This window comes from Haliotis asinina, chromosome 2 (assembly GCF_037392515.1).
Source record: "Haliotis asinina isolate JCU_RB_2024 chromosome 2, JCU_Hal_asi_v2, whole genome shotgun sequence".
NCBI lineage: Eukaryota > Metazoa > Mollusca > Gastropoda > Lepetellida > Haliotidae > Haliotis > Haliotis asinina.
Genome location: NC_090281.1, coordinates 52303157 through 52321731, shown reverse-complemented (window position 1 = coordinate 52321731; position 18575 = coordinate 52303157). Strand labels below are relative to the sequence as shown.

The 18575-nt window shown below is 39.3% G+C and overlaps 2 pseudogenes; both read right to left on the bottom strand.

Moving 5' to 3' along the window:
- Positions 1–3482: 3482 nt before the first annotated feature.
- Positions 3483–4925, bottom strand: LOC137272669 (arylsulfatase B pseudogene; annotated as a pseudogene).
- A 7633-nt stretch (positions 4926–12558) lies between these two features.
- On the bottom strand, positions 12559–14001 carry LOC137272668 (arylsulfatase B pseudogene; annotated as a pseudogene).
- Between the last annotated feature and the right edge of the window lie 4574 nt (positions 14002–18575).

Here is an 18575-nt window from a genome sequence, read left to right as displayed (position 1 = left end):
AGTTGAGGATCACTGCCGCTGTGGCTAGTCTGTCCAGGTTAGGTGTGACCATTAGAGGATTTGGAAATTCAACATCATTCCATCCAAGATCATCAGCAACTATAAGAATAATGTGAGGTTTCTCTGCACACTCACAGAGAACTACAATCAAACAAAGGCACACAACTGTATACACTACAAAGATAATAACTCATGACTAATCCTAGTTTTATCAGCTCGAATTCTTGACATTGGAAGAAATGCCTTCGTGGACACATTCCAGACTGATTAGGTCAACTAAAGCTTCTTGATTGTATATGCAAGGCCTATTTTGTGGAACCAATGAAATGTATAAACACTAGTGACATAATTGCTGTATGAAAGCAGGAATAATCTACAACAAGGTTGGAGTCTACCTGGACAAAATTGCTGTATGAAAGCAAGGATAATCTACAACAAGGTTGGAGTCTACCTGGTGGAAGCATGTGCATCTCAAGGGAGTCGAATATGAGACGACTGTAAAAGATAAGGTAACTCGTGACTAGCCCAACCTTTACAAGCTTGCTTTCTTATCATTAGCAGGTATCCAAGCACATTCCAAAATATGATTATATAACGCGGTAAATAAGTCAGTCTAATTTTGTATTGTCATACCGATCAAATAACTCGATGTTACAATTTAGTCTTTAAGAATGAAAACTATTGACACAGTCGATGTATTGGAGTTCATGTAAACATTCCAACCAGCGCACGGGTTTATATTGCAATCTTTTGTCTAAAAAAGTGTCAACCCAGTTACTGTGAATATGTAATTTTTTTACGAGATTGTCAGTCAGTTCTCTGTCTTATGATGTCTCACTCTGAATCAGGTATGATGATACGTTGGGTTATGTGCCCCGACGTTAGTGGAGAAATTCATCTTCGATGTAGCCACACACACACACACATACACGCACACACATATAATAGTGAGTCTAAACTTTCGATGGGTAGTATATATGACTAAAACTCTTAACGAATGACAGTAAAGGAACTGCAAATCACAGATGAAGATTGAATTTTGTATACAATCATTAGAACATTAACAGATAACAATATATAATACAAAATAACATTGGTCATAGATTACCAGCAACCAAAGTTTGACTACCACAACAGGGACCACGGTACTTCTGCTAACTGCACAGTCGCCCAAGCTGGATGCACGTCAGAACGTTTAGCCAAAGAGTTAAATTTAACAAACTACTGCGACCAAGAACACAGAAGAATAAAGGAGGACTATTATGTTACGGTACTTCAACCACCTTTGAAGGTTTTGCCAAAGTTTCACAAAGTGGTTTTGCAATAGTGGCTATACTTGCTAATAATTGGTCTCCACCTTCAAGATGAAGAATGCCGGATTTACAGCCAGTACATTTCTCTCTCTGGAACATCGATATCCTTAAGCTTTAGTAACAACATAGCGACAATCGGTACAATGGACTCAGTTTTGAGCAGAGATTTCATTTGATTTTAGAAGGGGTTATCACCTGGATGTGTTGTTGTCTTGAATGACTACGGTGATGAAAATGTCACTGAAAAATGGTTGTGGAGCAGTTATTGATTAAGTAAAGACATACTAATACATCAGTCAAAAGCATATAATGGCATATTCATACATGAAGCAATGACAACATGTGTACAGCAATTTAATATTGACTTTCAGTTTTTGACTACTGCTTGACAAGTATTAGATGAACCAGAGCAGTGAAAGCGTTTGTGACAATTGGGAGGGGCAAGTAATCTGGTCGAATACACTTGGTTGCTACAGGTAGATTAGCGATTAAGCACGTGGAATACATGCTGACCGTGGCGTGAAATCAGTACCACTACTGTTTAACACGTGTCTCGTAGAACGATTTAGTTCAGCAAGACACCATCACGACACGAATCGCACGAGGGAATTGAACTTTTCAATATTTAGACATCAACGTGTTTCCCTCTTGTTTCAAATGGAATGTTCTAGCGGGTGTTTCGATATATGTAAAATGGGGTCATTAGTCAGTCCATGGCTCATCTAATACTTGTCAAGCAGTAGTGGATAATTAAATATGTCAGTTACAACTTTTCATGACCCTCAGCAATGTCTTCAACGTGTTTGTAATATATGTTCATACCTGTCAACTCTCCAGCTTTGGGCTAGAGATTCACGCATTTATTTATTTATGATAAACTGGAAACGGTACTCCGGTAGCTAAAGTTTTTCCTGGATTGAAAGCTTTATATTTTAAAAACTTAATTTTAAGAGGAAGGTCTAGTAAGGTGCACTTACAAATGTTTTATTTCTACTGCAGAACCAAGGGTTTTTGTGCTGGCGTTCGTGTGCCCGACAATGATATAATTTTCTGCCGACGTGAAGCGATGTTGCCATCATAAGTAACAGAGAATGTGATGCAGAATCACATTCTTCTAGTCATCAATGTCATAATTTGCTAAGAACTTCAGTTTATAGTCGTAAGATATTAACATTCTCACAACATTTTTAAAGACCCCCATCTCTACAATAAGATATAGTTTTTAGTCGAGAGTTTGTCTTGAGATTCTATGAAATATGTCTGACACTTCAAATAATCTTTGATATACGTTTAAGACTGGAATTCATAAACCGACGTTTAAACTCGACATGCACACTAGTTGTTGCGTGGCTAGGAACAGTTTCATATTTTATGGCTGCTTCAAAGTGATACCTTCAGCTAGAACTGCGTTAATGTTATCAGTTGAAGAGTTGTGTCCTTGATATCTTGTGCATGTACATGTTGTAAACGACTGAACACACGTGCAGCAGTGCGAAGAGTAGTTGCCATGCACACCGCCATTGAGCTCTGTCAACGTGACAATGAATTCATTCCTATTTCTTTTGGATGTGAGCGTGTTTTGAGTGGGTTGATCTAACCACCTCTGCTTTGAAAGATATTGAAGATATTTCACAGCATGTCAGTTTCATGGGATAGTAAAGTCCATCACAGACTAAACTACCAAAGGCAATTTTCATGGCCAGTGAGACACTTACACAGATGGAAGCACGTCTGATGACCACAACTGTGCATGACCTAAGTTAATGCGATCCACCATTACTCTTGCAAAATGCCTGTTAAAAAGGGATATCATCTCAAATTCTCATCAGACATTTAACAAAGTATCAAGAAGCGATGAGGTAGTTTAGTGGTCAAAGTGCTTGCTTTTAAGCAACGTTTAGCATTGATGTCGGTATACACGTAAACATAACATGTCCTGTAGGACGTTGTATTACGTTAGTGACGCTCTGGAATCCAATGCTTCTGGTCGCCTCTTACGTCAAACGAGAATGTGCACGCCATGAAAAAACAACAGGTAATATCATGACTCAAAAGCATGTATCATTACACGATTTATTACGTTCATACATTTTCAAACAAACTTTCAAATGCAAAATATACTGTATGGTATTTCTTGAATACTTAATGTGAATCCCATCGTAGCTTGTGTCAACACCACCCGGGGCTCCACACACCACCATAGTATTTTGGGTTCGCTCTTGGAACATGAGACGGATCCTGGGCCGGAACACGGGACTTCTTCCAGTTCTCCAGCCTCTTCTTCATCATGTCCAGAAGATCAGGGTACTTGGCTGAGAGGTCGAAGTGTTCGGTTGGATCTGCAGTAATGTTGTAGAGCATAAAGGGAGGGAACGTTTGGTTATCAGCTTCATAGACACGTTCACCGATTCCCATATGTGGCAAAGGAGCCCAACCATTGTGAGTTCCTGGACTCCCTTGCATGAGTTTGAGATCTCCGTATCTGATTGCTGCTGCTTCCCTATCATCATAGATGTTGTAGACGAACTCGTTCCTCTTACTCGGTCCACCATTGATGAGCATGTCGTACTGACTGACTCCGTCCATGTTGGGATCGGTGTTCTCTCCACCAGCCAACTCCACCAATGTCGGGTACCAGTCCACAGCATGCATCATTCCAGTGTTGAGGTAGCCTATCTTCTTGAGAATGGTCTTACTGTAGATGAATCCAGTTCCTTTCGTTCCCCCTTCCCAGAGAGTATTTTTAGCTCCCCGTAAAGGCAGGTTATTAGCAGCTCTAAACGTTGGACCACCATTATCTGTTGTAAAGACTAAGAATAGATTGTCCATGAGACCTTTTTCTTCTAATGCCCTCGTGATATTACCAACAGCTTCGTCTAAAGCACTCACCATTCCACAATAGATCCTTCTGCTTATGGTCTCTATGTTCTTGTACATGTTTTCATATTCAGGAGGAACTTCTAGAGGTGCATGTACAGACTGGAATGGAAGGTACAAATAAAGTGGCTTATTGTTGTCGTGGTTCCGAATGATTTCAACAGCTCTGTCCGCAAACACGTGTGCAGAGTACGTTCCATTGGCGTCTCTATAGACAGTCTTGTTATGACGAAAATCCAGTCCTACTTCACCAGGACCTCCCTGTCTCGAATGGTTAAAATAATCCTCAGCACCGCTGTAATATCCAAGGTAGGAGTCAAAGCCTCTCTCTGTGGGTGTATATTTCCAGTTACAGAAACCAAGATGCCACTTTCCAACCATGTGAGCTTCATAACCAAGTTGTTTCAGTTTCTGTGGAATTATTGTTAGGTTTGCCGGTAGATGTTTTGCTTCGTTAACCCCAACAACACCATCTTGTAGTCCTGTGTGATACGGGAAATATCCTGACATGAAGCAGTTTCTGGAGGGCGAACACAGAGGCTGGACGTAAGAAGAGTTGAGGATGACTCCCGCTTTGGCCAGTCTGTTCAGGTTAGGGGTGATCATTTGAGGATTCCGAAATCCAACATCGTTCCATCCGAGGTCATCAGCAACTATGAATATGATGTGAGGTTTCTCTGCACACTCACAGAGAACTGTAGTCAAAAGAAGGCACACAGCAGACGTGAAATACATGTTGCATCTGGTGTAGGCAGTGAAATGCAGTCGTATATAAGAGATCTTTCATAGATAACGTGACACGAGCCTTACCTTATTATTGCCAGCTTGAATTCTTCTCATCGGAAAATATGCTACACATCGACACATACCAGACTGATTATATCACCCATTGAAAAAAACAATGAAGATGGTACATGTGGACGCTAAGAGCGCAATATTAATTTTGCATGATTATAACTACTATATCCTGATTTAGTCACTGAAAATGACACTCGTGACTTGAAACCCCGGTGTTAATTTTGTATTGTCGTTGCTTTAGAAGGATATGATATCAGGTTTCACATCTTCACCATGAAATCCATTGATAGAACTACTTTACCAATGATCTTTCCAGATGGATTCCATATGTTAAAGACTACAAGCACAACACAGTCAAGAAAAACGACCTAATCACCCACCAGTTTCACAAGACGGGCTGCTTTAAATGTTGAGTTTGATTTGAATTTGCTGAAACGATACGGAGACGTCTTTTTAAAGGTAAGTATGTGAGCTGAGGAAGATACAACCACAAAAACAACGAATCAGTGTTTTTTTCTCTTTTGTATAGGACCTCAAAACTCTCTTAACATCCAAACAGAGATAAATATATTGCCCTGTCCAGCAAGTTAAGGTGTATTTAAACTTGTGCACTGTTTTATGCCTCAGGATACGGCCAGGAATGTTTAATGAGCACCTGGGATAATTTCCGTATTGATTCTACACATGCTACTGTAGTAATCAAAACCTTTGGCCTGGTGTTCCTGATACTTTTTCTCATCGGATGTGGAGAGTATGTGGCATATATTTATAGGTACCATTGTGTCAAAGAGATTAATCATACAGATGTCACTGGAAGATGACCAAAGATGAAATAATTGTAAGGATAAGGTGATTATTTTAAGTGATGAAAGGGCAGGTAATCACATACGTGATAAAAGGGCAGATAATTCAGGTGCCTCGTCACATGTTTTTCGAAGGTCTCGTGGCGAGATGGTCAGCAGACAAGCCAGTCGTTCGTTTCTAGGAGAGTGTATAAAGCAGTAAGAATACATCGTGGATTGATATGTTTGTAATATAGCGATAAGCTAATTACATAAGTTATTGTAAGAATGAAAATGTAATAAATGAAAACTATGCAGTCCGTAACATGTTATGAATTGGGTTACGTACTATCGTAAACAGTTAACGTTATTGCTATATGTGAATCTAAGTTATGTTTATTGTTGCAGTCAATCACATTTCAAGTCACTGCCAGAATAAAGATATGACGTCCCTCTCATTCATCCTTCGGTCGTTAGTCATAATAATAATAGAATGACATACCGATACACTTCAGAGTATCATTTACACAGAAATTGCATGTTGACTTTGAATTAACGACTTGTCGATAGCTTGTAAAGATATTTTCTATAACTATTTCCTACGTCTTCGCACAGAAAACAATATGTTGGCCAAATAAATAAAACTGCAATGAAGATTGGTTTATAAAGTGTTTGTGAAGCAATTGGTCTTGATCAAGGTTAAATATACACATTCTCATCAGTTAATATTACAGAGTATTAGATAAATATATGTGCTCTACGTGCACAATGTTTGTGACTTACAATCCCCTTACACCAAGTGTGAACTTTCTTTTGTACGTCAGTGTATTTTATGAAAAGCACATGTATTGTCAGTTTCTTTTAAGTGTTTTCTTGAGTGAACTTAAGCTGAAGTCAAGATAAGGCACAGAAATGCTTAATTTTGTACTTCATGTTGATGTGCTGTGCGCGACAGAATAGTGTCGTATTTAAGGGTTCTTCAAAAGATAACGTGACATGCGAATAACTGTATTTGTGTCAGCCTGTATTCTTATCATCAGAAGGAATGCTTACATAGACACATTCCACACCACGCATTAAAAACAGCAGTCTAGATTGAATACCACTGTGGCTTGAAACCCGAGTGTTAAGTTTGTATTGTCATTGCTCTAGAAGGATGTGATAACAAGTTTTACACCTTCAGTATGAAATACATTGACGCAATCGCTGTTTTCAATGCTAAGGATCCGCATTTACTCCCAGTGACGTTTCCAGCTGGGTGACATATGTTATAAACCAAAACCACAATGCAGTCAAGAACAACGACATAAAAACTTGCTTGAAAACTTCTTAGAGTGAAACAAAATAATGAATGCACTGCGTCACTCCGCCATCAACTCTTGAAAATAACTAAACCAATCACTAACTGCCACTGATTTCAACAGCTGCACGCATGTGCAAACACTATTTAGGGAAATGGAATCTAAATATAGTAGGTAAAATTCTGTCAAGAAGACACTGAAAAAACACTGACGATACGTGTAGTTGTCATAAAATACACTGGCGTACAAAAAAGAACACATCTGGTCTTTGGGGATTTTGACTCACAAACATTGTTCAAGTAGTGACGCAGTGACGCAGTGACGCATTGCATTCATTATTTTGTTTCACTCTAAGAAGTTTTCAACCAATGTCGCATAAATATAACCATGTCGAAACTGAGATCATTGATGCAAACAGAAAAAGATTCGTCAACCTTCAAATGGCAGACCCCGAAGTTTCCTAGGAGGTTCGAGTATTTTCTTCATTTAACTCCCAGAAATATTCAAGAAAGAATCACGTCTGGACTAGACAGTCTGGTGTTTGACATTGCCTGAGTCCACCCTCACATTCTGTATTGGAATGCATACCTCTCCTTCATTACATGGTACCGTTTTTCGCCTTTTACAACAAATATTGATTGTTGAAGACTGACTCTAGCCCATATCGTCAGGGTGATGCTCTTAAGAGAGCTCGTAATACGCTGACTCAATAAAATATATCTGTTCATTGAGTAGTCATTTTTATTCATCCTTATTCATCCTTGAAGGATCGTTCGACATGTTTGAGCACAACCATTGAAGTCCTATACCAATTTGCATCTCTTCCAATATATTTTTACAGAAAATTAAATGCCTCTTCTTCATCATGTCCAGAAGATCAGGGTACTTGGCTGAGAGGTAGAAGTGTTCGGTTGGATCTGCAGTAATGTTGTAGAGCATAAAGGGAGGGAACGTTTGGTTATCAGCTTCACTCCAGAGACTTACGGAATCGGGTGGTCAGACTCACTTCCTTGCGCAGTGCATGTCATCATACATCAGTTACACGTTCATCAATTCCCATATGTGGCAAAGGAGCCCAACCTTTGTAATGTCCTGGACTCCCTTGAATGAGTTTGAAATCTCCGAACCTAATTGCAGCTGCTTCCCTATCATCATAAATGTAGTAGACGAACTCATTCCTCTTACTCCACCATTGATGAGCATGTCCCTTCGTTCCAAATTGCCATAGTGTAGTCTTGGCTCCTCGCAAAGGCAAGTTATTAGATGCTGTATATGTAGGACCACCACTATCCGTTGTAATGACCACCAGCCAACTCCACCAATGTCGGGTACCAGTCCACAGCATGCATCATTCCAGTGTTGAGGTAGCCTATCTTCTTGAGAATGGTCTTACTGTAGATGAATCCAGTTCCTTTCGTTCCCCCTTCCCAGAGAGTATTTTTAGCTCCCCGTAAAGGCAGGTTATTAGCAGCTCTAAACGTTGGACCACCATTATCTGTTGTAAAGACTAAGAATAGATTGTCCATGAGACCTTTTTCTTCTAATGCCCTCGTGATATTACCAACAGCTTCGTCTAAAGCACTCACTATTCCACAATAGATTCTTCTTCTTACTGATTCTATGTTCTTGACCATGTTTTCATATTTAGGTGGAACTTCAAGTTCGCAGTCTCATTATACCGAAAATCCAGTCCTACTTCATGACGACCTCCCCGTCTCGAGTGGTTAAAATAGCCTTCAGCTCCAGTGTAGTATCCAAGGAAGGAGTCAAAGCCTCACTCTGTTGCTGCATATTTCCAGTTACAGTAGCCAAGATGCCACTTTCCAACCAGGTGGGTATCATAAGCCAAGGTGTTTCAGTTTCTGAGGGATTATTATTAGGTTGCCCGGAAGGTGTTTTGCTTCATTTGCATCAATAATGTCGTCTTGTAATTCAGTGTGATACAGGAAATACCCTGATATGAAGCAGTTTCTGGAGGGCGAACACAAAGGCTGGACATAAGAAGAGTTGAGGATCACTGCCGCTGTGGCTAGTCTGTCCAGGTTAGGTGTGACCATTAGAGGATTTGGAAATTCAACATCATTCCATCCAAGATCATCAGCAACTATAAGAATAATGTGAGGTTTCTCTGCACACTCACAGAGAACTACAATCAAACAAAGGCACACAACTGTATACACTACAAAGATAATAACTCATGACTAATCCTAGTTTTATCAGCTCGAATTCTTGACATTGGAAGAAATGCCTTCGTGGACACATTCCAGACTGATTAGGTCAACTAAAGCTTCTTGATTGTATATGCAAGGCCTATTTTGTGGAACCAATGAAATGTATAAACACTAGTGACATAATTGCTGTATGAAAGCAGGAATAATCTACAACAAGGTTGGAGTCTACCTGGACAAAATTGCTGTATGAAAGCAAGGATAATCTACAACAAGGTTGGAGTCTACCTGGTGGAAGCATGTGCATCTCAAGGGAGTCGAATATGAGACGACTGTAAAAGATAAGGTAACTCGTGACTAGCCCAACCTTTACAAGCTTGCTTTCTTATCATTAGCAGGTATCCAAGCACATTCCAAAATATGATTATATAACGCGGTAAATAAGTCAGTCTAATTTTGTATTGTCATACCGATCAAATAACTCGATGTTACAATTTAGTCTTTAAGAATGAAAACTATTGACACAGTCGATGTATTGGAGTTCATGTAAACATTCCAACCAGCGCACGGGTTTATATTGCAATCTTTTGTCTAAAAAAGTGTCAACCCAGTTACTGTGAATATGTAATTTTTTTACGAGATTGTCAGTCAGTTCTCTGTCTTATGATGTCTCACTCTGAATCAGGTATGATGATACGTTGGGTTATGTGCCCCGACGTTAGTGGAGAAATTCATCTTCGATGTAGCCACACACACACACACATACACGCACACACATATAATAGTGAGTCTAAACTTTCGATGGGTAGTATATATGACTAAAACTCTTAACGAATGACAGTAAAGGAACTGCAAATCACAGATGAAGATTGAATTTTGTATACAATCATTAGAACATTAACAGATAACAATATATAATACAAAATAACATTGGTCATAGATTACCAGCAACCAAAGTTTGACTACCACAACAGGGACCACGGTACTTCTGCTAACTGCACAGTCGCCCAAGCTGGATGCACGTCAGAACGTTTAGCCAAAGAGTTAAATTTAACAAACTACTGCGACCAAGAACACAGAAGAATAAAGGAGGACTATTATGTTACGGTACTTCAACCACCTTTGAAGGTTTTGCCAAAGTTTCACAAAGTGGTTTTGCAATAGTGGCTATACTTGCTAATAATTGGTCTCCACCTTCAAGATGAAGAATGCCGGATTTACAGCCAGTACATTTCTCTCTCTGGAACATCGATATCCTTAAGCTTTAGTAACAACATAGCGACAATCGGTACAATGGACTCAGTTTTGAGCAGAGATTTCATTTGATTTTAGAAGGGGTTATCACCTGGATGTGTTGTTGTCTTGAATGACTACGGTGATGAAAATGTCACTGAAAAATGGTTGTGGAGCAGTTATTGATTAAATAAAGACATACTAATACATCAGTCAAAAGCATATAATGGCATATTCATACATGAAGCAATGACAACATGTGTACAGCAATTTAATATTGACTTTCAGTTTTTGACTACTGCTTGACAAGTATTAGATGAACCAGAGCAGTGAAAGCGTTTGTGACAATTGGGAGGGGCAAGTAATCTGGTCGAATACACTTGGTTGCTACAGGTAGATTAGCGATTAAGCACGTGGAATACATGCTGACCGTGGCGTGAAATCAGTACCACTACTGTTTAACACGTGTCTCGTAGAACGATTTAGTTCAGCAAGACACCATCACGACACGAATCGCACGAGGGAATTGAACTTTTCAATATTTAGACATCAACGTGTTTCCCTCTTGTTTCAAATGGAATGTTCTAGCGGGTGTTTCGATATATGTAAAATGGGGTCATTAGTCAGTCCATGGCTCATCTAATACTTGTCAAGCAGTAGTGGATAATTAAATATGTCAGTTACAACTTTTCATGACCCTCAGCAATGTCTTCAACGTGTTTGTGATATATGTTCATACCTGTCAACTCTCCAGCTTTGGGCTAGAGATTCACGCATTTATTTATTTATGATAAACTGGAAACGGTACTCCGGTAGCTAAAGTTTTTCCTGGATTGGAAGCTTTATATTTTAAAAACTTAATTTTAAGAGGAAGGTCTAGTAAGGTGCACTTACAAATGTTTTATTTCTACTGCAGAACCAAGGGTTTTTGTGCTGGCGTTCGTGTGCCCGACAATGATATAATTTTCTGCCGACGTGAAGCGATGTTGCCATCATAAGTAACAGAGAATGTGATGCAGAATCACATTCTTCTAGTCATCAATGTCATAATTTGCTAAGAACTTCAGTTTATAGTCGTAAGATATTAACATTCTCACAACATTTTTAAAGACCCCCATCTCTACAATAAGATATAGTTTTTAGTCGAGAGTTTGTCTTGAGATTCTATGAAATATGTCTGACACTTCAAATAATCTTTGATATACGTTTAAGACTGGAATTCATAAACCGACGTTTAAACTCGACATGCACACTAGTTGTTGCGTGGCTAGGAACAGTTTCATATTTTATGGCTGCTTCAAAGTGATACCTTCAGCTAGAACTGCGTTAATGTTATCAGTTGAAGAGTTGTGTCCTTGATATCTTGTGCATGTACATGTTGTAAACGACTGAACACACGTGCAGCAGTGCGAAGAGTAGTTGCCATGCACACCGCCATTGAGCTCTGTCAACGTGACAATGAATTCATTCCTATTTCTTTTGGATGTGAGCGTGTTTTGAGTGGGTTGATCTAACCACCTCTGCTTTGAAAGATATTGAAGATATTTCACAGCATGTCAGTTTCATGGGATAGTAAAGTCCATCACAGACTAAACTACCAAAGGCAATTTTCATGGCCAGTGAGACACTTACACAGATGGAAGCACGTCTGATGACCACAACTGTGCATGACCTAAGTTAATGCGATCCACCATTACTCTTGCAAAATGCCTGTTAAAAAGGGATATCATCTCAAATTCTCATCAGACATTTAACAAAGTATCAAGAAGCGATGAGGTAGTTTAGTGGTCAAAGTGCTTGCTTTTAAGCAACGTTTAGCATTGATGTCGGTATACACGTAAACATAACATGTCCTGTAGGACGTTGTATTACGTTAGTGACGCTCTGGAATCCAATGCTTCTGGTCGCCTCTTACGTCAAACGAGAATGTGCACGCCATGAAAAAACAACAGGTAATATCATGACTCAAAAGCATGTATCATTACACGATTTATTACGTTCATACATTTTCAAACAAACTTTCAAATGCAAAATATACTGTATGGTATTTCTTGAATACTTAATGTGAATCCCATCGTAGCTTGTGTCAACACCACCCGGGGCTCCACACACCACCATAGTATTTTGGGTTCGCTCTTGGAACATGAGACGGATCCTGGGCCGGAACACGGGACTTCTTCCAGTTCTCCAGCCTCTTTTTCATCATGTCCAGAAGATCAGGGTACTTGGCTGAGAGGTCGAAGTGTTCGGTTGGATCTGCAGTAATGTTGTAGAGCATAAAGGGAGGGAACGTTTGGTTATCAGCTTCATAGACACGTTCACCGATTCCCATATGTGGCAAAGGAGCCCAACCATTGTGAGTTCCTGGACTCCCTTGCATGAGTTTGAGATCTCCGTATCTGATTGCTGCTGCTTCCCTATCATCATAGATGTTGTAGACGAACTCGTTCCTCTTACTCGGTCCACCATTGATGAGCATGTCGTACTGACTGACTCCGTCCATGTTGGGATCGGTGTTCTCTCCACCAGCCAACTCCACCAATGTCGGGTACCAGTCCACAGCATGCATCATTCCAGTGTTGAGGTAGCCTATCTTCTTGAGAATGGTCTTACTGTAGATGAATCCAGTTCCTTTCGTTCCCCCTTCCCAGAGAGTATTTTTAGCTCCCCGTAAAGGCAGGTTATTAGCAGCTCTAAACGTTGGACCACCATTATCTGTTGTAAAGACTAAGAATAGATTGTCCATGAGACCTTTTTCTTCTAATGCCCTCGTGATATTACCAACAGCTTCGTCTAAAGCACTCACCATTCCACAATAGATCCTTCTGCTTATGGTCTCTATGTTCTTGTACATGTTTTCATATTCAGGTGGAACTTCAAGAGGTGCATGTACAGACTGGAATGGAAGGTACAAATAAAGTGGCTTATTGTTGTCGTGGTTCCGAATGATTTCAACAGCTCTGTCCGCAAACACGTGAGCAGAGTACGTTCCATTGGCGTCTCTATAGACAGTCTTGTTATAACGAAAATCCAGTCCTACTTCACCAGGACCTCCCTGTCTCGAGTGGTTAAAATAATCCTCAGCACCGCTGTAATATCCAAGGTAGGAGTCAAAGCCTCTCTCTGTGGGTGTATATTTCCAGTTGCAGAAACCAAGATGCCACTTTCCAACCATGTGAGCATCATAACCAAGTTGTTTTAGTTTCTGTGGAATTATTGTTAGGTTTGCCGGTAGATGTTTTGCTTCGTTAACCCCAACAACACCGTCTTGTAGTCCTGTGTGATAAGGGAAATATCCTGACATGAAGCAGTTTCTGGAGGGCGAACACAGAGGTTGGACGTAAGAAGAGTTGAGGATGACTCCAGCTTTGGCCAGTCTGTCCAGGTTAGGGGTGATCATTTGAGGGTTTCGAAATCCAACATCGTTCCATCCGAGGTCATCAGCAACTATGAATATGATGTGAGGTTTCTCTGCACACTCACAGAGAACTGTAGTCAAAAGAAGGCACATAGCAGACGTGAAATACATGTTGCATCTGTTGTAGGCAGTGAAATGCAGTCGTATATAAGAGATCTTTCATAGATAACGTGACACGAGTCTTACCTTATTATTGCCAGCTTGAATTCTTCTCATCGGAAAATATGCTTACTTCGACACATTCCAGACTGATTATATTACGCATTAAAAAAAACAATGAAGATGGTACATGTGGACGCTAAAAGCGCAATATTAATTTTGCATGATTATAATTACTATATCCTGATTTAGTTACTGAAAATGACACTCGTGACTTAAAAGCCCGGTGTTAATTTTGTATTGTCATTGCTTTAGAAGGATATGATATCAGGTTTGACACCTTCACCATGAAATCCATTGATAGAACTACTTTACCACTGATCTTTCCAGATGGATTCCATATGTTAAAGACTACAAGCACAACACAGTCAAGAAACACGACGTAATCACCCACCAGTTTCACAAGATGGGTTTTTTGTCTCTAACTCCAATAAATGGTGAGTTTGATTTGAATTTGCTGAAACGATACGGAGACGTGTTTTTGAAAGGCTAGTATGTGAGTTGAGGAAAATACAACCACCAAAACAATGAATCAGTATTTTTCTCTTTTGTATAGGACCTCAAAACTTTCTGAACATGCAAATGGAGATAAATATATTGCCCTGTCCAGCAAGTTAAGGTGTATTTAAACTTGTGCACTTCTTTGTGCCTCAGGATACGGCCAGGAATGTTTAATGAGCACCTGGGATAATTTCCGTATTGATTCTACAACACATGCTACTGTAGTAATCAAAATGTTTGGCCCGGTATTCCTGATACTTTTTCTCAGCGAATGTGGAGGGTTTGTGGCATATATTTATAGGTACCATTGTGTCAAAGAGATTAATCATACAGATGTCACTGGAAGATGACCAAAGATGAAATAATTGTAAGGATAAGGTGATTATTTTAAGTGATGAAAGGGCAGGTAATCACATACGTGATAAAAGGGCAGATAATTCAGGTGCCTCGTCACATGTTTTTCGAAGGTCTCGTGGCGAGATGGTCAGCAGACAAGCCAGTCGTTCGTTTCTAGGAGAGTGTATAAAGCAGTAAGAATACATCGTGGGTTGATATGTTTGTAATATAACGATAAGCTAATTACATAAGTTATTGTAAGAATGAAAATGTAATAAATGAAAACTATGCTTTCCGTAACACGTTATGAATTGGGTTACGTACTATCGTAAACAGATGACGTTATTGCTAGAGGTGAATCTAAGTTATGTTTATTATTGCAGTCAATCACATTTCAAGTCACCCCCAGAATAAAGATATGACTTCGATCTCATTCATCGTTCGTTCGTTAGTCATAATAATAATAGAATGACATACCCATGCACTTCACAGTATCAGTTTTTTCAAAGGCATTTAGAAGTTGGAGGAATCAAACTAAAAGTGCATTATGGTTCAACGTCTTTTTATATACAAGGCCACAACGTTTCGAGACAGATTCTAGTCTCACCTTCACGTCTTCACCTCACCTGAATTAAAGACTTGTCGATAGCTGGTAAAGATATCGCCCATCATATTTTCTATAACTATTTCCTACGTCTTTGCACGGAAAACAATTTGTTGGCCAAATAAATAAAACTGAAATGAAGATTGGTTTATAAAGTGTTTGTGCAGCAATTGGTCTTGATCAAGGTTAAATATACACATTCTCATCAGTTAATATTACAGAGACTTAGATAAATATATGTGCTCTACGTGTACAATGTTTGTGACTTACAATCCCCTTACACCAAGTGTGAACTTTCTTTTGTACGTCAGTATATTTTATGAAAAGCACATGTATTGTCAGTTTCTTTTAAGTGTTTTCTTGAGTGAACTAAAGCTGAAGTCAAGATAAGGCACAGAAATGCTTAATTTTGTACTTCATGTTGATGTGCTGTGCGCGACAGAATAGTGTCGTATTTAAGGGTTCTTCAAAAGATAACGTGACATGCGAATAACTGTATTTGTGTCAGCCTGTATTCTTATCATCAGGAGGAATGCTTACATAGACACATTCCACACCACGCATTAAAACAGCAGTCTAGATTGAATACCACTGTGGCTTGAAACCCGAGTGTTACGTTTGTATTGTCATTGCTGTAGAAGGATGTGATAACAAGTTTTACACCTTCAGTATGAAATACATTGACGCAATCGCTGTTTTCAATGCTAAGGATCTGCATTTACCCCCAATGACGTTTCCAGCTGGGTGCCATATGATATAAACCAAAACCACAATGCAGTCAAGAACAAGGACATAATTACATACCAGATTCTCAAGACGAGCTATTTGCTTCCAACTCCAATAAATGTTGACAAACAATACGGTTACATGATTTTTAATGCCCATATGTGAACTGAGGAAGATATCACCATCCAAACAATGAATCAGTGCTTTTTCTTTTTTGTATTGGACCTCACTACTCTCTGAACATCCAAAGGATTCAACGCTTTTAGAAGGGTTTGTGGGATATACTTACAGGCACGATTGTGTCAAAAATATTAATTATATAGATGCCAGTGGGAAGATGACCAAAGAACCAAACATTCGATGAAATAATAGAATAACATACCGATACACTTCATAGTATCATTTGCTCGGAAATCGAAAGTTGACTTTGAAATATAGACTTGTCAATAGTCTGTCAAAGATGTCACCCGTCATATTTGTTATAATTATTTCCCTTGTCTTTGCACGAAAATTGTTTGTTTCTTGGTTGGTTTATAAAGTACCTGTGAAGCAACTGGTGGTAAGTGCACTCATTCCATTCAGTTAATATTACAAAGCACTAGATAAATATATATGCTGTTTTGGCTCTACTTGCTCAATGTTTGTGAGTCAAAGTCCCCAAAGACCAGATGTGTTCTTTTTTGTACGTCAGTGTATTTTATGACAACTACACGTATCGTCAGTGTTTTTTCAGTGTCTTCTTGACAGAATTTTAGCAGCTATATTTAGATTCCATTCCCCTAAATAGTGTTTGCACATGCGTGAAGCTGTTGAAATCAGTGGCAGTTAGTGATTGGTTTAGTTATTTTCAAGAGTTGATGGCGGAGTGCCTTCATTATTTTGTTTCACGCTAAGAAGTTTTCAACCAATGTCGCATAAATATAATCATGTCGAAACTGAGATCATTCATGCAAACAGAAAAAGATTCATTAACCCTCAAATGGCAGACCTCGAAGTCTCCTAGGATGTTCGAGCACTTTCTTCATTTAACTCCCAGAAATATTGAAGAAAGAATCACGTCTGGACTAGACAGTCTGGTGTTTGCCATTGCCTGATTCCACCCTCACATTCTGTATTGGAATGCATACCTCTCCTTCATTACATGGTACCGTTTTTCGCCTTTTGCAACAAATATTGATTGTTGAAAACTGACTCTAGCCCATATCGTCAGGGTGAAGCTCTTAAGAGAGCTCGTAATACGCTGACTCAATAAAATATATCTGTTCATTGAGTAGTCATTTTTATTCATCCTTATTCATCCTTGAAGGATCGTTCGACATGTTTGATCATAACCATTGAAGTCCTATACCCATTTGCATCTCTTCCAATATCTTTTTACGGAAAATTAAATGTGAGAAAAAACCCTATAATATATGATATGTAACCATTCACAATTTGGATCAACACCACCCAGGACTCTATACACAACCGTAGTATTTTGGGTTCGCTCTTGGAACAGGAGACGGATCCTGGGCCGGAACACGGGACTTCTTCCAGTTCTCCAGCCTCTTCTTCATCATGTCCACAAGTTCAGGGTACTTGGCTGAGAGGTCGAAGTGTTCGGTTGGATCTATAATGTCAATAATGTTGTAGAGCATGAAGGGAGGGAACGTTTGGTTATCATCTTCATAGACACATTCATCAATTTCCATATGTGGTAAGGAGCCCAACCGCTGTGATTTCCTGGACTCCCTTGCATGAGTTTGAAATCTGCGAACCTGATTGCTGCTGCTTCCCTATCAACATAGATGTTGTAGAAGAACTCGTTCCTCTTACTCGGTCCACCATTGATGAGCATCAAGGTGTTTTCCTTCATTTACATCAATAATGTCATCTTGTAATTCAGTGTGATAGGGGAAATACCCTGATATGAAGCAGTTCTTCAGGGCGAACACACAGGCTTGACATAAAAAGAGTTGAGGATCACTCCCGCTGTGGCTAGTCTGTCCAGGTTAGGTGTGATCATTAGAGGATTTCGAAATTCAACATCATTCCATCCAAGATCATCAGCAACTATAAAAATAATGTGTGGTTTCTCTGCACACTCACAGAGAACTACAATCAAACAAAGGCACACAACTGTATACACTACAAAGATAATAACTCATGACTAATCCTAGTTTTATCAGCTCGAATTCTTGACATTGGAAGAAATGCCTTCGTGGACACATTCCAGACTGATTAGGTCAACTAAAGTTTCTTGATTGTATATGCAAGGCCTATTTTGTGGAACCAATGAAATGTATAAACACTAGTGACATAACTGTTGTATGAAAGCAGGAATAATCTACAACAAGGTTGGAGTCTACCTGGACATAAT